This window comes from Harpia harpyja, chromosome 9, assembly GCF_026419915.1.
Source record: "Harpia harpyja isolate bHarHar1 chromosome 9, bHarHar1 primary haplotype, whole genome shotgun sequence".
NCBI classification, from domain to species: domain Eukaryota; kingdom Metazoa; phylum Chordata; class Aves; order Accipitriformes; family Accipitridae; genus Harpia; species Harpia harpyja.
Genome location: NC_068948.1, coordinates 39,014,434 through 39,034,862, shown reverse-complemented (window position 1 = coordinate 39,034,862; position 20,429 = coordinate 39,014,434). Strand labels below are relative to the sequence as shown.

General features: G+C 42.5%; 1 protein-coding gene across 16 annotated transcripts in view; it reads right to left on the bottom strand.

The window, feature by feature from the left end:
- FBRSL1 (fibrosin like 1) overlaps positions 1-20,429 on the bottom strand; it is a 558,326-nt gene that overhangs the window by 148,229 nt on the left and 389,668 nt on the right. The window lies entirely within an intron of this gene.

Sequence of the window (20,429 nt, the reverse complement as noted above, 5' to 3'; positions counted from 1 at the left end):
GAGCATCCATCCATGTGGGCTCTTATTTTGGTGCAGATAATTAGCTAAAGAAGGCTTGGCCAGCATTAAAACAAAATGAATGGCATTTGCAAGGAGGTCTGCTAACTCTTACCTATTTCTGTTGCACTGTTGTCCCAAAATATAATGAGAAAGGACATACTATTGGAAATGCTAGTTCGAATAGAAAGAAAACTACATCACTGACACTTGGGTTATGCAGATCCCTTTTTTAATATACCTGGCATATTCAAAATTGCACATAAAATCCAAGTTAATCAGCTGAAGTCCCACTCACTTTCTGCAGGAGTCAACTTAACACCTTTGCCTTGGCCAAGAAAGATTTTGATTTAGCCATTTTTGACAGCAATCTAACTTGCATACAGCTCTACAGCAATTGTGCACACCAATCTATTTGCCTACACATTTTTTTTAACTGGCTCACTGCTCTGTTTAAAACATTTCCTTGAAATAACCTTGAGCTTACAGCACATATGCAGTGTGCACGCACAGACACAAATGCGTGCGCGAGTTCAGTGTTACCATTTTTAAAATATTACAGTATAGTAATGCTTCAGTTAAGCATCAGAACTCCATAGCTTATAATTTTACTACACTACTTGGGGCAATTTCAGAGAAATACTTTAGTATTTTTAACAGCACATATACAAGAGACCATATATACCACTGCTGGCCGCTGGTTTCCATAAATCTTTCAAAACCAATATTTATACTCCCATGAAGGAGTGCTGGTTGCTTATTTTCCATCTCCGTAAAAGTGGTCAGATCAATAGTTCTGTGTATGTTACTTGGAAACATGTCACAGCAGCCTCTAAAACCTCTTTTTCCTTTGTCTGAAATTGATTTCTGTAATATGCAAATATTAAGAAAAAGGAAGCTTTAAGTTTCCTCTTAGGATCCTTTGTGAATCCTTCAGAATTCAGACACCACTACGACGGAAAATTAAAACCCTGCCAGCAGTTTACCGTCTCCCCTGAGCGCCAGTCGCACTGTGATCCTAACACTTTGCTCCAAGCTATGAAATTCTGAAATTTGCATATTCTTCACTTCAGGATTGTTTCAGCGAAAAGGTAAAACACTGCAGAGCTGCCTGCCCACAAAAACAACTCTCTCCGTGGACAACCTTCCTCCTTCTGAAGATCACAAAAGAGGAGGAGGAGGATTTCCACTGCTCCTCTATGCCAATGAAAAGATAACACCACTCACTCTCTTGCTTTAGATGTTGCTGCACACCCGATTTTTTAGTTAATATGCAGGATCAGGAAAATTAAACTTGTGTTATGGAGCCTTACTTTAAGAAGGAGCAAAGAGATGTGCTATTCACTGGAGCTTTTTGTGAGAGACTTTATCCGCCGCCCCCCCCCCCCTTTTTTTTTTTCAGCACAGCTTGAGCCCTGAAGCTTTTATTAAAAAAATAAAAAAGGGAAAAAAACCCCAAACCAAGCAGTGTACAAAAGTGGGGGGAGTAGAGAAGGTTTAACAAGCTCCAAGTCATAGATTATAAGCCGCTGCTAAAAATTTATGGCTGTTTGGATCTTTGCCACACTGAACAGATTGGCAAGCTGATCAGAATCGCAGCAGGCTGCCTAATGAGTCCCACACAATTTTTCACCCCATATTTTTCCAATAAAAAAGCAGTTAAATACCAACCGCAGCCACAGCAGAGCCTGCCATCTGGCTGCTTTTTTCTCCAGCCATCATTAAAATGGTTCTTGGCAGTTTACACCTCGCTTTTTTCTGTACAGATGTGGAACGAATTTTCTGACAACCCTTGGATGAAACAGGGGGCTTTATTGAGCTTTACAGATTAACTGCCTAACTTCTGGTCCTAATTTTAAGTGTCTTAGCACACCGGAGGCATCATTTTAAGTGAGCTAATTGTACGTACGTATCTGAGCCCACCAGCAACATTTGGTTAAGTTAAAGTGGAATTCAAAATCAACATTTCGAGGAGCTGTGTAACCCATGCCACCATGGTCACCAACGTCCAGCCCACGCTGTGAGTTCACAGGGATTAAAAATAATAACTATAAGGATAGTGTTCAAAAGTGTCTGCAGAGGAAACCAAAGAATTATGGTTTAAACCCATTTATTGCAGTCAAATGAATATGAGCAGCTTTATTTCTTATTCTTTGCTTTTACTGTTGTCCCCACGCAGCAGTTTGGTTAGCCGGGGAGTAACAGAGCCCCGTATTTGTGGTTACTCCACTGACCCGAGCACAGCAAAATGAAGCTGCAGCCTCGAGTATCTGGTTAGATGTGTGTGAGCCGTGGGGCAGCTTACGTGAAAGCAGCTCATCTTGCCTCTTTGTCACTGGAAGATGACAGTAAGCAGAGAGAGAAGAAAGCTGATTTTGGGGCACAGTATTTATGCACACAATAACTATTTTTTACGATCAATTTTGAAACCAGAAATGCAAAGCAAAGGTCCTTTAGAAACCTAGAAAAATCAACATATAGCTAAGAAGCATATTTAAAAACCATTTATGGGCCAAACAGAAGCAGGACAGGCTGGAGATGGATACAATTGGCTGAATGTCTATGGATAGTTCTGCTTAACGTAGTCTGCGAGTCCAGGCAGTTTGGGGGATGGGAGCAGGAGGGCGGCCAGCTGAAGTGTAGTTAAGATGCTCCAAAAACAGTGTTTCAGTCTTCCCTAATGACTTGTCAAGACCACAAAAGAAGCAGTGGAAGTGCAGGGACCGGAGCCCAGGTCCGAGGGCAAAGCTGGAGGTCTGTCAGACCCCTCTTTCTCTCCAAAAAGATGACAAACAGCAGCAGAACATGAAGGAGGCTTTTTATCATTTCACTTTCCTTCGCATCCCTAACACAGATTATTACTTATGCCAATCATCTTATAATGACCAGTGGATTTAAAAAATGAATAATTTATAGGAATATTGATAACATTTATTTGTTTTCAGCATGGAGTTCATAGAATCATAGAAATGCAGTACAGAAAGGGACCTTAAAAGGTCATTCTAGACCCCTGCTCTGAAAGAGATTATGGTGGAGATTATGTGCATAATAATGTAAATGACCCTATAACTGTACTCCAGAATCAACATTTTCATTAAGAAATATATTGCCCTTGTAATCCTACTGGTTGAGTAGATAACCTTCAGAGTGCTAGCTGACGCAACCACAGCTATCAAAGCCTGGAAACAGGCAGAAACAGTGACCCTGACAGCACAAGCGGGCATTTATTCAGAAACCTACCAAGCACAGGCTGGAGATGAATACAACTGGCTGACTGTGTAATGATAGCTTTAATTAATGTATGCTCCTATGACTGTCCAAAAATGGTGCCATTTTTGGGGGTCGGGAGCAGCAGAGCAGTCAGGTGAAGCTGAGATTGGTGTGATGGAGATAAAGGGTTCCATGTTCATGCTCTGCTGTTGAAGTCACCCTTGGCCCCCAAACTGTGATGTGTCCTATCCCCATTACTGGATATGGCTGTGCAAATTGCTGACGAAAAAGAGAAAAAAAATTACCTCCATCTCTTTAGTGGGTGCTGAAAGCTCCAATTTATCTCCTACTGATCGACCTAAACCACCAGTTCACCCTAAAAGCACTGATGTACTTTCAATGCACAATCCTGCAGCCCACTGCAAACCTCATGGCAATAATAAAAAGAATTGACTTGAGCATCAGAAGTCAGGTCAGACAGTTCTGGGGTTCCAAACTCTATAATTTGGGCCTGATGTGCAGTGTAGGGTAAAGGACTTTGTTTTATAGCAAAGTAAATTAAAAACTAAGCAAATCTGCCAGAGCAACTTTTTGTCCTATTACACTTCTGGTAAATTTTCCTTCTAAGAACCATTATTGTATGAAGAGGTATTCACATACACACACAGTACCTTGACATTTGCACTTTTTTATATAAACATTTTTACAATATTCCATTACCACAGAACGTACCAGCTAATAGCCAAATCCCTAAAGCTGCTAACAATCAAGCCTGGCTCAGAGTCGCCTCTGAATAACTTCCATTTCTTCAATGCTTTTGCACAGCAGGATTGCTAATAAACAACCGGGCAGTAAACCTACAAGTCAGCCAATACTGCCTCTGTCTTCTCCAGTTCAGGGAATTGCTCTAATACAAAGTGGAAATATATCCTGTGACCAAGCAGCCTCAGGGAATTCTTACATTTCAGGTTGGGCTGTCTTCATTTGGGTTATTTTGGGATAGCCACAAAAACGAGTTCCAATTCCCTTTCCCTTGCTCTCCACTCCCCCCCAGTCACACACTCCACCAAGCAAAACATTCTAGCTACTTAAATGTGGTCAGGGAATAAACTATTTCAAGAAAAAAAAAATAGTCTCATCTTAAATGGTTTCCATCCAATCAAATGATTTAGCCCAGAGGCTAAAATGATTTAGCCCTTACACAAGTCTAACACAATAGTGTTTGCATAACTTGTTCGAGCTCTCTCTCTCCGTCTGTCCCATGGAGAGTTCCCAGCCCACAGAGAAGACACAAAGATAATTGGGCATTTGATCCAAGGCTAGTTTTCATTTCATTTAGGACTCATCGAAATCGAAGGTCTGGTAGGCTACCTGCGTACAGCAAACCGCCCTTTGTTTTACAGATCTGTCGACAGCTATGTCCTCAGTGCTGCAATGAGCTCTGCAGCCCGACTGCATTTTCTAGCAAGGTGAATGAAGAGCAGGAGCAAGAGCTTCCGAACAAAGTACTGGGGTGAGGTGCTAAGCAGCAGGTGTATCTTCATGCAGAAACCCTAAATACAGCAGCCTTTTGTGCCCTGGACAGCCATGTCACTACAGAACATCCCAAAATTCACATTTCAGGCTTTCACGCTTGTTTCAGCCCTGCAGTGTGTTTTATTTTTATTGCTTATTATTGCTAAGTCAGTGTAACTGACACGTTGCCTTTACAGATAATGTTTTTACGGTGAGTCTCAAAACTAGTTTTAGGGTTATTAGTGGTCCTTTCCTCCTCACTATTTTTAAGGGTTTATGGTTTAGATTTGAGATTTTAGCTGTAGGCAGAAATATGGTGCAAACTGATCCTAGAATTTTTCCCCTTGATCCTATTAAAAATAAATTCCCTTTATTGCAAAGGTAAAGGAAAATTCACAGCAAAAAAGGTAACAAATGGATTAGGGGTATTTTCAAGTCATTCATTTCCACTCAAAAAAAAAAATTAAACCACATTTTCTTCCTAAGAAACAAGGCTTTGCTCTTGTCATTAAAAAAGCTCAGCACTTCAAATCCATGGCATGCATGCAGAAAAAAGGAAAGTAAACAAGCAGAGCAGCTCTGGACTTCTAAACAGAAGAGCTGGACTCAGAGAGAGAATCATACAGCCAGCCATTTGGACGTCTTGGGGTTATATAGTTCGAATTCTGCATTTATAGGCATCAGCAGGAATTTTGCCAATGACTTAACTGACTTTTATGCTATAAAGCTAGAATGATCCATTTTGATTAACTGCTCTGACCTCCTGCATAACACAGGCTTATAGCATAGGGCCAAGATTTCATCCCAAATCTGGACAGAAGAGAGATGCACAACATATGAGTCAGCAGGACAAGCACAACAATTTTAATTTTAAAATGCCAAATCGTGCTGGCAGGGGAAAACAGGGTGGATGATGGACAGTTCTGGATACTGAGAGGTTTCTTGAATTATTGGGAGATACTTGGCTATGTCAAGCAAGCTGACTGAGCTAGCTTTTGTCTCTTGTTTTTAATTATCTTTACTCTTTTAGAATTTCCTTGTTGTGCTAAAAGTTGTCCTGGTGTAAGCCTCCTCCCCAGATCTAATCTTTTTGCTTGAGGCAATTGGGGCAGGGTTATTTTGACATGCAAACGAAGAGGACATATGTTGCATGCAAATGAGAGGGCCACAGCTTAGAGCAGACAGATTTTTTTTCCCCTGCCCCAGGCACTTCTGTTGTTGTTTAACAGGATTTCCTGGGGATCTAGATCAACACTTTCACATCAGGGTCTCTAAACTCTGTCTGCCCATCCAGCCACCAAAAGGCAGCGGTAGGGAAGCAGGTCAGGCTCCCCTGGGTGCTGTGCAAAGACAGCCCAGCCATGGTTCCTGCTTTTAGAAGGGGAGGAAACGGGCGCTGGTTGCTGCAAAGGCTCAGCCCCACCAACCAGCAAGCTTACCTTGAGCCAGGCTGACTTCAGAGACCTGCTTCGGGAAAAGCTGGCCCGAGGCCACCAGCCCGGCCAACCTCGCTTGTTATTTGTTGTTCTCAGGTATTAACATTGGAAAATTGGCTACTGTGTACTGGCAGTAACTTCTTAATGTTATTTAATACATGTTATTGTATTCACATTGTAAAGGGCCCACACCCTGTTCTGATTCGAGACCTAGATACAGTGTCATTATGGTGCTATAAACACCACTTTTAAAAGCCTGACTATGTATTGACACAGTTTTTTATATGTGCAGAACAGACTCTCAAAACCACTCTCAAACATTGTGATGACGTTTTACACCAGGCTCATGTGTCCCCAGGATGGCATTAATTGAAATAGTACTGTGAAAGCAAAGGGAAACATATGAAACAGCAAGATCTGTACAAAATAATTCTGCTTTGGAGATAAGAAATCAAGGCAATTTGGAGAGGAGGCCAGATTCTGTGCTTGATCCTTCATCTTTGCTTGCCAAGATTGTAACAGTCATCCAAGAGTGAATGCTACCAGGGGAAGCATTTGAGAACTTGCCTTTGATACTAAGGTGCTTAAAATTCAAAATACCCAAAAGGTAGGCTACCCATTCCCAGACAAAAGTACTGGCAATCATACTTGCAGGACTTATTTTAAAAATTTATTATTAAAAAAAAAAAAGTCTCATAACACTTGGCACAAATCACACCATTCATTGCAAGAAATCACTTCTGGCCAGCCTATTCCCATGGGCTTAGAAGACTGTCAGCAAACACCACAACCAGAATGAACTTCTTCATGAAGTTCAACAAGGCCCAGTGCAAGGTCCTGCACGTGGGTCGGGGCAATCCCAAGCACAAATACAGGCTGGGTGATGAGTGGATTGAGAGCAGCCCTGAGGAGAAGGACTGGGCGCTGTTAGTGGGTGAAAAACTGACTATGAGCCAGCAATTTGCGCTCACAGCCCAGAAAGCCAATTGCGTCCTGGGCTGCATCAAAAGAAGTGTGGCTCGCAGGTTGAGGGAGGCGATTCTCCCCCTCTACTCCGCTCTGGTGAGACCCCACCTGGAGTACTGTGTTCGGCGCTGGGCCCCAAAATAAGAAGGACATGGACCTGTTGGAGCGAGTCCAGAGGAGGGCCACAAAGATGATCGAGGGGGCTGGAGCACCTCTCCTATGAGGACAGGCTGAGAGAGTTGGGGTTGTTGAGCCTGGAGAAGAGAAGGCTCCAGGGAGACCTTAGAGCAGCCTTCCAGTACTTAAAGGGGGCCTGCAGGAAAGATGGGGAGGGACTCTTTAAAAGGGAGTGTAGGGATAGGATGAGGGGTAATGGCTTTAAACTGAAAGAGGGTGGATTTAGATTAGATATTAGGAAGATTTAGATTAGATATTAGGAAGAAATTCTTCACCGTGAGGGTGGTGAGACACTGGAACAGGTTGCCCAGGGAGGTTGTGGATGCCCCATCCCTGGCAGTGTTCAAGGCCAGGTTGGATGGGGTTTTGAGCAACCTGGTCTAGCGGAAGGTGTCCCTGCCCATGGCAGGGGGGTTGGAACTAGATGATCTTCAAGGTCCCTTCCAACCCAAACCATTCTGATTCTACGAACTTGCAGGTCCCTCCCTTTGATGGATCTGCTCCAGCCAGGATGGGACTGCTGGCTGTTGGGGGTGGGGATTGGCTTTTTAAGGATAAACTAATTATATCAACATATTTGCCTACCACCCTAAATAAGGTGGATCTGGAACAGAAGCAGAGAAAGAAAATCTTACAGATGGTACTGCCACTCGGCAGCTTACAACAAGGCTTGGGTGCCCTCCTGACCTTTGCTGGCTCTCTCCAGAGAGCAGCCCCACAGGCACAGGCAAGAGCAAATCAGATGGGGTCAGCAGATGGCTGAGAATATGGTGCACATTAACACACATTCTTCATGTGGCCCAGAAACAAGCAGGACAAGGATTTGGCCCCACCACATTCAGAAAAACCATGGTCAAACTGCACTGAAACCTCTACTGGCATCCACGAGGCAGGCAAGCGCTTGCTGCCAGAGTTAAATGTTTCATTCTTAATGTACTATGGCTTTGCTTTTGTGGTTTTGAGACAGGTATGTATGTTAAATTCTCTTAAAATGTGTTAAGAAAAACCCCGATGCATGATTTGCATACAAATGGTTGCAGTGGTGTTGCGCATGTCAAACTGTACATATGGGTAACCTGATAATCGTATATTTGCCTTGATGCCTCTCTAAAAAGACATCATTGTCCCTCTAATTTTGATTCCTTGTAAATAATCAATCAATTAGCTAATCTGCTCAAATGCTCCCCCCACCCCTTTATGTTTTCAATTAAAAGTGTGAAAGGCAAGTACAGATAGATTTACATGACATTCCAGAGGCAAGCGGCAATGGGTATTTTTTCACTGATCTTATCAGGTGCCCTTTAAGTACACTTGGGGTTTCTTGTAATCTTGACTGCATCATTTCTGAGCATTCATTTTTTTCCTGGCGGGACACATGTCTTTATGGGGTTGCCTTTTGGGAAATTCCTCATATAGAATATCCAGCAAACTACTTAGGAAATGGTATTTTCCTTTCAAAAGCCCACCTGTGCAACCATGAGAGCTTTGTTTTTCTGAAACCCTTAGATGTGCAAACGGATACTTCTAGGAGTATTCCAACTTGGCTGGCCCTGATGCAACTTTTGTAGAGATAGCAAAAGGTATTTGTTTTACACGAGGCTAAGCCCCTGCCAGATTTCACATCCTTGTTCCAAAGTATGGAAGTGTGCAAGTTTCTCAGCAAATTACTTGCAAGTGCTTATAACATGACCAAACCAATTTACTTCTCCTCCATCTTATTTTTTGAGGGAGCCAAATCTTTTTATTTGAACTTTCAAAGAAAAGGAAATCAGCTGCAGGCAGACACACGACATGGAAAATTTCAGCTCCAGTAGCTTAAGTTTGGCAAAGCTACGAGCAATTGACAACAGCCCTGCAAGGGGAAGTGCCAGACAATCCCAGCGTTGGGCAGGGCTTCCAGCTCCACCCGCAGCCTGGCCAGGAACACATGGACATTGTGTCAGGTCCATGCCCTCTCCCAGGCAGCTATTTTTAAGGATGCAGGCGAAGCAATTTGTGGTGTATATTGTGAGTGGATTGCTAACAACATGGAGGCTGAAGTTTAAGAAGGCACAGCCATACAACCGGGGAGCTTTATAGTGGGGGAAGATGGATCAACCATGGCTACTCTATAAGACTTGAAAGATTTACCCATTATTCATATAGATTTGGCGTCTGCTTTAGACATTTCAGGTGACACTTGCTGCAATACAATTTTTACATATAATGTTAAATTGTATCTTCATTCAAAAGGAAATGGAAATTCCTGAAACTGCAAAATAACAAGTCAAGACCTCGCCAAGATAAAAATCAAAGAAAGAAAATGAATTAGAACAGCACAAAACTGAGCAGCAACTGGAAAGGCACAACACTTTCCCCCAAGCCAAAGCCTTACTCATGTATATTGTACAAAATATTCTTTCAGGAACTAGCCAAAGATTTTTTTTTTAAAATTGAAGACAATCAAGCTTATTATTAGATTTTATCCTTCTGTAAGTAGCAAGGATATATTTGTTAGCATAAAGCATTAGTGATCACACTGATCTCTGTTTTTCAGATGAGAGGTGTCATTGCCCTGTGGCCTAAAAATGGCATTGCAGGTATGCTGCATTTAAATCCTCATGGGGTTATTAATTCCTGGGAGCACTGAGGCAATGCCACACTCACTCATTTCTGCTACATAACTACCTTAATATCCTTTCTGTGACACAATCATTGCACTGGAGCTGGAAAGAGTGCCACTACTACTTTAAAAGCAACAGCTAGCAATCTCAGTTATTTCAAGTGAAAATCTAGTTGCATTGGGGTCTGTAAGAATTTTGCTGTCAATTTTAATGCACCAGGATCTCACCTTTGGTATCATTTTCCCCTAATAACACGGGGATGATCACACTTGCAGATCTGTTAGAGTGGGACAAGGACAAGTTAATGTGCGTTCTGCATTCTGAATGTGTAACATAATAAGTGCATGAATTATTTATGTGTATAAATTTAAACTCTTTGATTGAAATGTAAGACTGGTTGATTAGAAATAAACTTCCTCTGCCTTTGATACCTAGGTGCTCTGCCACAGGAGCTTAAAACAGTGTGGGCTCCCTGGCTGCATGTTCCCATCTCCTCCTCAGTGCCAGCACTAGTATTCATAAAATAATACAGAAATCCAGAGCTGACCCAGCTGAAGAGAAGCCATACAAAAGTACCCCCAAACCCCCAATTTTTCAGCTAGATGAGTTTACTGGGTCAGCTCACTGCACAAACACAGAGTGGTGGTGGTGCCGGGGGAATGCGTGACTGACACCGAGGGCCACAGCAGCACCAGCTTACATCAGCCTCAATTGCCATCAAACCTCACACCAGCTTACACACCAGTCACTATTAAATCTAACTCCTCCTAGAAATGTTCTTTTCTTGAAAACAGATGTATTTATATCTCTAGGTATCTCTCCCAGTAGTGCAGTAGCTTAACAGAGGCCCATCAGTGATATCCTGCACTTAATGTTTAAACCACCTCATTTAATAATCTGCAAAAAGGAAGAAGTCTCAGACAATTAAGTGACATAGTGATTTGTTATCAGGGGGTCCCAAAGGTAGAGCTGCAAGAATAAGAAATGTGTATTGAGAAAATAATGTCACACAACCAACAACGCTCTGTGTAGATAAGGCCTCTCAGTCAAACGTGTTCTCCTCTTGCTGATGTGGATTTAAGTCAGAGCTTTTAATACTCTTTGCTCCAGATCCCAGGTAGGTATCAACTAAAATGTGGCTTTCTATAAGAAAAGCATAGCCCCTAATCTGAAAAAGTGACCTCTCATTACCCCTTGGCTTCACCATTATTAACTAGTGTTCTCAGTCACTGGGCAAAAAGTTTTCCAGCAACTTCAGTTGCTGTTGATATAATTTATGTCCTCAGTACAGCACTAAAAATAGTAACTGAGTACTTGTCCCATAATGTCAGAGCAGCATGCTCAGTGAGGGAATGTGCACAATTTTGTAATTTTGCCCGTTTTAGTTGCAGATGCTGAGTGCGGAGTTTGTATATTATATGAAATGGGGTAAGAAAACATCTAATATTAATGCAGCCTCACGAAGCAATTAATTCGCTGGGTCATTAACTCACCATCTACACAGAAATTCTAAAATCTCACAGCAGAAAACCCCTGGTCTGAGTTAGGCTGAAGGCACTTATGTGTGGGGCAGTGTCTCCAAAGCCCAAGGCCAAGACCTGCAGGAATTTGCAGTGAGTCTGCTGCCATGAACCAGTATGAATCGTACCATGTTTACTGCAGGAGATGTGCATGACCACCTCAGTGGACATCACCATCCACCACTCCTCTGCTTTGCTTACAAGCTTCCTCATTAAGCTCAATGCATATTTAATTCCAGTTCACACAGTCCATGCTTTACACTGAGCAGAAACACCACACTCAGTTCATCTTTCATTTCCAAAATACATTTGCTCACTGTTTTTGAGCAACACAGGTGGCCTTTGTGCACAAGCACACCAGACTGGACTTCTAATACATCTGAAGTGTTTCAAAACAGCCGTACAGCATAGCCGACACCACTTGGAGCTGCTGGTGTGGATGTGGCAGAGGAAGGTGAAGTCAAAATACTCATTTTTTGAAATTATTTTCAAAAAAATGATGGCTTTCACACTTTCCTTGATACAAGGTAAGACATGCTGGCTTCTCTCCACCTAAGGCAGCCTCCCCTCCCAGCCATTATCAATAATCACTGTTCCAGCAGTCTGATGCATATGCTGGCTGGCTTTGCCGCATGAAGTCTCTCTCTGCTGGAAGAGGCATTAATTATAAGCAGGCAAGAAGAAACTTACGCAGCATTGATGGCTGCTCTGCTGGGTGCTTTTCCTTGTACTAAGCTTGTTTTCATTAACTTTCCAAATAAATGATAAAAGGCACAGGCATGGGCGACAGAAAGACAAAACCATAATCACTGGAGTAGCTGGCTGGCTTCCTATATGTATATGAGGAAGCATTGTTTAGATCTGTGTAAGTGCATACATACATAGGCTTTCCTGCTGAGCAGTTTAACTAATCCAACCATCAGTATAAAATATTAGCTCACTGTGAGCTTGAACACTTGGCTACCTTCTTGGTATCGTGGTTTCAAGCTAAACCCAAACTCACTTAGGGTAGGAAGTTTTGTATTCTGCCTATAGACTTGGTAAAATAAGTCAACAAAGAGGTGAATCAATGGCACTCTGTTCTTACCGAGATGCAATGCTGACAACGCTCAGGATTATAATATGAAATATTGATGACTGTTATATTGATGATTATGCTGGTTAAAATTGTGGTTATTGATTGTGTTGATAATTATCACATTTTGTATACATGTAGGTGCTCAGAGCCTGGGCCAGAAAAGAGACTTCCCTCCAAGTGCTGCCCAGACAGACAGCAAGAAGAGTATCTGATAAAAGGTCTGCTTTAAAAGTTCCAGGTTCCAAGTTTAAAAGTTTTAAAGGAGTCCTGTGCTTGAGCAGGAGTCACGGCTTTCACTGGCAACTGCAAACTAATCTTCTGGACCTCACAGATACATTAAAAAAACCCCTGAAAAGCACCCATCAGCAGAAACATTAAAAGGCAGATAAAAAAACCCCAACCCTAATTCAATGCGTTGCTCTGAATAATGATTTTTAAGAAAAATCACATTATTTTCTGGAGCCTGACTCATGATTTTTAAACATTAGGGGTTTGCCAAACTGCTGGTATAAATCTGGAACTGCTCCACTGACGTCACTGAAACTGCACCAATGTAAAAATGGCATCAGGAAGAACAGAAACAGGCTGAGAGAATTGGACAGCTGTGACCACTAACACAGGCTGCGCATTAGGAAAGATCAAAGACCAATTTTTACAAAACATTTTGGCTTGGTTTTTATTTTACTGAATTAGGGTAAAACATGGACCGCATTTGCTCTCAGTAGCTTGATGGGCTAAAAATTCTTCACTGACTTTTGAACACAGCATAATACCAATGGGTATTTAGTTGGCTATTCTTCTGAGAGGTACTTCTACCTGCTGCTAGGAGGCTTCAGTCACTCCAAATGCAAGATTATTTTTCCTCCTAACTGCATGACTGTGGTGAGGATGCAGCAGCAGATAAACACAACCTTCTGGTCTAAAGTCCCACCCTGCTCCCAGACTTCATTACTCAGAAACATCCCCATCCTCTTGGCAAGGGGAACAGAGACCAACAGGAATGCCTCTAAAGGTTAAACACATGAACCTTTTGTCATGTTAAAAACCGAGAAAAAGCAGAGGAAAAAAGAGCACAGGCAGAGGAGAGCACTACAAATCAGGCCAACTGACTGCTCAGCAGAAACAGAGGGCAAAGGGTGTGCGCACCATTATCCGGCAGGGAACACACTATCCAGAACCACTGTTCACACCCGGCGTCTGCAGAGAAAACAATTGTCGTAATCGAAAAACCCTCACAGCTAGCAATTTTTAGGCATGGATTTTGTATCAGGAAATGCCGGATCTTGGCAGCAAGCGCGTTACTGATACGAATGATAAAACAGCAGGGTTATATGAACATGTCTATCTCCAAGGCCAGAAGAAAAGAAAAGCTAAAATCTCCAAGGTCCTTTTTGGAGAAGAATCATAAAAGCTACAAACTGCATTTCCCAGGAATTTTGTATCATGATTAAATCTGTTTCTAGCATTACACCTTTAAGAAAGATCAAAGGTAGGCAGTGAGGGAAGGAGGTACATACTGACTTCCACTAATTGAAGCAAGCTGAAGCCTCCAGCATCTTCTGGGTTCTCCAAAGTTTCCCTCTCTATCTCAGCATTTCCTCTGCCCTCCCCTGCGGCCTCCCTGCCCCAGGCCTTGCAAAAGCGAGTGCATCCAGATGACTGACACAACAGAGATGCCTTTTATAGCTGCTTGGGTACAGAAGCAGGAATAAAAACATCCCAAATCTCAGTACAATCACTGGCAGAAACTCGCTGCTTCTTTCATTGTTTAATTTCCGTGCCTCATTTTTTCCGTCTCTAAGAAAGGACATCAAAGAACACTGAGGTTTAGGAGACGTTAACAACATATGTGTATCAATACCGGTATCAGTGAAACATTGCATGCAACTCATCCCAGTAACAAAACCTTTCAAAGTAAAGCTGTACTGGGAAAAACTGGTTTCTCAGCATAACCGTATGTGCAGCAAGGGTTTTTGCCAATCTCTTCCTACCCCAGATCAACCTAATTAAGCTGCTAGAACCTGTAGTGTAAAGATAACCATGGCATCCCACGTGGGGCTTTGTAATAACCTGACTCTGACTCAAGCATGATAACGTTGAGAGCATCATGGATTCTGCACTCAGCTAAACAAGCATACTTGGATACCTCTTTTCTCACCATTTACCTTCTCCAGTGTCTCTGCTTCCTTCTGTCATGCATCTGTGCTTTGATTATAAGCTCTCAGGCAACTCCTGGGAGGTGCTGACTTCCCCAGAGAGGCTTGTGAGTCAGGGTCTGGACTAGCCTCTACAGAGGCTATGATTTCCATCCACTCATCCCACTGCACTTGTGTATTAGCAAGGAAGAGAGAGTTCCTTGTAAATGCCTCCAAGGGTCAAGCACAACTTTGCCTTTGATGCTTAAAAAAGTTTTGAAATCAAAAGCACTATGTAAATGTTGTTCTTATTATCAGGTAGGTGTGCTCTGGTTTTCTTCCAGGAGAGCTCAGCTGCTGAAAGTGGCTGGTATTAGAAGCAGGTCTTGGATGTTCGGCATTCAGCTTTGCAGGGAGAAGACTGACATAAGAGCTTGGCACACAGCAATGAAAGAGGATGCAATCTGATTTGGCAAATTAGCCCCTGGGATGATGCAGTTGCCATATGTACCTAGGTGCCAAATTTCAAATGGAGCAGAGTGACCTGACCCTGACCTTTGGCTCAGAGCGCTAAATTCCCTCTCCAGGGAGCCTCTCTAGCCTGAAGCGTGTTTCAAAGCTGTGAAGAGAATAAACGTATTCACCTGGGGGATATTTACAGCAGAACATTTGTTTTCACTTATGCTGAAATCTAAGGAGAGTTTTGGTAGAGTCCCTGCATGTCATTCATTCCAACAACAGGTTTTGCAACTCTTCTTATGCAGGTGTCTGAGGCCTGTGCAAATCTCTCTGGCTGACCACAAGTATCTGATGAACTCTCTGTTCTAGCTGATAATTTGCCCAACTTGGGATTTTTCAAACAGAAGCAAACATCATCTTCTTTCTCACTGCTTACCAAAGACACTACAGTACAAGACAAGGAAGCTGCCAGTTACAAAACTTTGCTGCTTTTAACAAATATACTCAAGAAGTTAACCTACACTTTGCAGAAGCTGAATGAAGTGTTTTGTTTTGTTTTGTTTAAATCATTGGATTGCAAACTAGTATGTAGCTTGTTAATTAAAAACAATTGCTTAATGGGTCATCAGACAGCGAGTTAGACAGGTTAGACGGAAGAATGAACGTTAACTAGAGGCAGCAATTGGAGCTTTCTGAGCTTCAGACTAGTATTATGATACCCAAAACACAGGAACAGTAAAGAAAGGTAAGAGAAGGCAAGTAAAGATTCACAGACAAGGAGCAGATTAGTTAAAATAGTTCTATGACACAAACCAACTTTAGATCTTTACAGTCCAGTTCAGCAATAAAATGCCACTTATGCTCAAAAGGCAACCTCCATGTGGATATGCTCTCACTTGTCTTTTGGCTTTATCATTTTAGTTGACTTGCATTAATTTTTCTAATAGACACAAAGCGAGAGATCATCTCGAACACATGCCTGCTCTTCTGGAAAGCAGCATCAGCTCTAGAAAAAACTGCTTTCCTTTTTTCCAACCCACTCAAATATCGGTCGTTTGAAAACTTACCCAAACACTTTCTTCGGATTCAAGTTGTGCTTGAAAGAGATTGTAGAAGTATTCAGAGAAAAGTTGAGAGAAGAACTGAATGCAGCATTATGGGCCACGCAATAGGCTTTGGGAAAGGCAGCAGTATAGATAAACCAGGCTTCCCTTTAGTCAGCTAACAGAAATACATCTTTATTTTAAGGAACTGAGTCACTTTTGAAATGCATCATTTGTTTAAATTACAGGAAATAAAGGTTTACAACCAGGGATGAGCTTGGCAAACCTTGTTAAGAAAAAACAATGGTTTGTACGATCTGCAGAACCTGATCTCTGAAAGGCCGATACATCCCTAAAAGCAGCAGCAGCAAAAGGGGAGAGAAGGCTTTGCTAAACTGTGTTTCTATCCAAGTTTCACATAAAGAACATGTGTTTGCACCCTAAAACATACACAGGCATTTTGATAAACACTTTCTTTCTTCTCACTTTAGGATGGCTCTTTGGCTCACACAAAATTTAACACTACTTTTTATATAGTCTCACCCATTTCAAGTGCCATACAACCAGGCATGAAAAAAAAAATGCTTAAAGATGTAAAGTAAAGCATTTAAAAAAAATTGGGGAAAAAATACTTAGGGTTGTCCACACAACCTTAATTTAGCTCTCCTTTGCATGCATGCTTTAGTTGTGTAGTAAAACCCTTTTTGTTTTCAAAATCTGGTTCCCCTGCTTCCTCAGCAATCCCATCACAGGCTCTGGTTCCCCTATCACTACATCAGGCCCACACCTCCACCCTGCAGCATCTGCTGTCTTCCTCCACACTGCTGGATGCCAACAGGAAAAGCTGTAAGTGTAAACGGGACGTGCTTTTGCCATCTACCATCTTACCTGCTCCAGAACTTTGCTGGCAGCGAGGAGATGCAAGTGGAAGAGCACCCTGTGCTGAAGTGTTTCAGCTGAAATTCACCCAAATAATTCAATCTGAAGAAGATTCTCAACAAAGAAATTCACAATGACTAAGTCTGGCCAGATTGTAAGCACATGAAAGCAGAGCCTGATGGTATAAGTTGTAAGACAACCTTAACATCTCGCTTTCCTTCCTGTCCTGTTTACAGGAGGATGGGAAAGACCTCTATGTTTTGTGACTTTGAGAAGAATGAAGAGAACATGCCTTTCAAGCTCCCCCAAAATAAACAAGGATAATTTGTGTATCCAGGATGACAGTAAAGCTTGTAAGTGAGACACTTCTAGCAGAGAACGAAGTCAGCTGCACATGACAGAGACAAATGCCGTTTCAAGGAAAAAAATTGTGCTGAGATCAGACAAGATTTTCCACACTCATCTCGCCTTTAGAAAATAACCCTGAACTCTAGACTTAAAAAAACACACTGAGACACAAGCATCTTTTACCTTGCCTTGACAGCTTCAGAATAACGCTAGGAATAAATCATAGGAACAAACAAAATATTCATAAAAAACCCTTGCTGCATGAAATAGACTGGAGCAGATGATGCACTGAAACACTGATTCATGAGCAATACCTCTGAACCTGCTATTGTAAATGTCATTTCCCAACATCTCCCCGTTCCTACCAGCAGGCTAAAACAGCAATTAAAGAAGTGGGAGTGCTCCCTGTCTGTGACAGACCCACATCCAGCTATTTATTAGGTAATCCAATTACTCTGATGTGACCTTACTCCATGCATTTATGTCTAGTCAGACTACAGGATAGCCTATCAACCCAGGTGTTTTTCTTATGATGCAAACCTCTGTTCCTCTAATAACAGAGGTTATTACAAAACACAGCTACTGCACAAAACATTGCATCTCCTTTGCATCTCCCCTTCTCTCATTGTTTTCCAGTTGTTTGGAAAGCAATTACATGCCCAACTGCAAAGGAGAACAGCTTGAGACCAGTCTCCCACGCTCACTTCTTGGACCGTGCTTTCTTCCAGGAGCTCCCCATTAGATCTACAGAGCTGCCTCATTATTCTCCTCAAACTTTTCCTTTACAGCAACGCCACTGATGGCAGTTAGGCCTCTCGGGTATGACGAGGCCACTACTTACCATGTTGGCTTATGGGACCTCTGCAGAGCACATGCATCCTCTCTCTTTTGTTTTTTTCCCTGGAACATGAGCTGCCTGGAGTGGGGACAACCTTTTTGTGGAGTGCATAGCCTAGTGTGGATATGGTCCTTGGCTGGAGCTCCTGGGGGCTTTGTGAATAATACAAGGGTGATTTCCAGCATCACCCAACAGAGCTTTCTTTGGAAATCAATGACAAAGTTGCAAAACTGACTATCAAAGCATCTAAGCCACAGCCTCTTCTACAACAAGGGTTCAGAAATCTCTTGCAAATAGACCCACAAAAGAAACTTTGAAGAACTTGCATTCCTAGCCAATGTGTGAGGCAAATCCCAGTTTATACTCCATTTGAAACAGGCTTTTTCAAGGGGTGCAGGGCTTTTGCTTGGAAATATGCCGAGGGAGGACCTTGGCCTGTATCCATTGACCTCTGATGACAGAGATTAGATAACAAGTGACTGGAAGTGCTTTCAGCAGTGGTAGTGTGTGCTGAGAGACATAATAAAGAGCATGTATCATGGCAATACTCAGCATATAAAATTCCCTGGAGAGATTACCCAGTGAGAAAAAAAGGCTTTGGTATGCCCCTGTTTGTTACACTGATTTTCCTGACTTTCCTGGAGTAAAAAATACTTTCCAGCTCTCTCCTGCTCTGAAAAATGTTACAGACTCTGCAGACTCCTGAAGAAACCTGCAGTTCTTGATGCTCAAGGGTCACTTCTAAACACCCTTTATTTCCTTCTCTTTAATGCTTTTCACACTATGCTTTGACACCAAGCATCCCATAAAATAAGACCCAAAAGCTAGGGCACAGGAGAGGAAGGCATGCAGGTGTAAGAGCGGGCACTTCTATGACCATGTGAAAATGATAAATAAAACCAAAACCAGTAAGGGAGTTTCTAAATGCAAAGGATCACAGTAGCCTGTGTAGAGGTTCATCAGGCAAGGGTTCACAGGCAAGATTTCTCATTAAAACAATTGGCTTTTCTTATTTTTTTTGGCACTGTTACGCGACACAGCCCATAAAATTTGTGCAGGAGCCAAAATTTTGAGGGACAGACACTTTGTCAGTCTGTGCTTCCCAAACCACTTTGGGCCTTCCTAGTGCTCTATAAGTAACTCAGTAATCACTGCTGCTTAATACCCCAATGAAGCTTGCAAACCACGAAATTGTGCTGTATCAGTGAGAAATAGGTATCCAAGGCAGGGTTCACTTCAAATAGACGCAATTCCCTAAGCAAAATACAAAGCTGTGCAAAATTTAAGAGGCTTGTTTCATTAGCTAAAGCTTCTGATCAGCTACAGGTAGAGGAAACGCCATAGTGCTTGTAATAACTCACACAGAGTTTTTGCCATGCTTCTGATCAAGTCTGCCTGGTTTTACACTCCTTTCTTCTAATTGAACACAAATAAGATTACACCTTTGGGCCTGGGATTATTTCTAGTTGTATAACTTTACACCTTTCACCTTGCTGTGTCTTAATATCTCTCCTCCAACCTTTGCCCAGGTCAAAGATGCATATACACCTCTGCCCATGAGAAAGCCCATCCTAGGTAGCTTCTACAGAAGCAGAAACTACTGCCTATCTCCTCTGTGCTTGGTGGTGCCACTGGACGTAGGGTCTGCTACAAGCCAGATATCATCCAAGCCACTGGCACCAGCCAGGTACAGAGTCCAAAGCTATTCTCCCTGCTGCATGTCTCCTTCACCCTGCGCAGGCAGAGGCAGCTGCTACGAGGAATGAGGAATGGTACTTCACTGTGCGAAGCTTTACCGAGAGCTGGAAACATCATAGCTGCCTTTGTGGAGCAGCTGATCTGCACAGGAATCTCAGTAATCAAATCATGGCGGTGGCTTCAATGCTATTCCCCCACTGCTGTACGAAAGGCCACCGGGCAAGGATTACCTAGGACGATTTAATTATGTGCGAAAACAGCTGCAAAGCTTTATGGGGTTTTAGAGTTGTTGTTCTTTGGATAGGAGGGGGGAAAGGAGAAGGAATTAGACACGGAGCGAGATGGCTGGGGATGACCTGTGATGGCAGAGAAGCACACTGTCATACACACTAGGAAAAGATTAAGGACTGATATATACAAAGACTTTTTTTCTCAAAGGGTTTGCTTCTCATGAGTTGTCACCTGGAACGGGGTCAGTGTGACCTGCTGTGTCTCCCACACTCCTAGTGCCACAAGAGATGACCGCT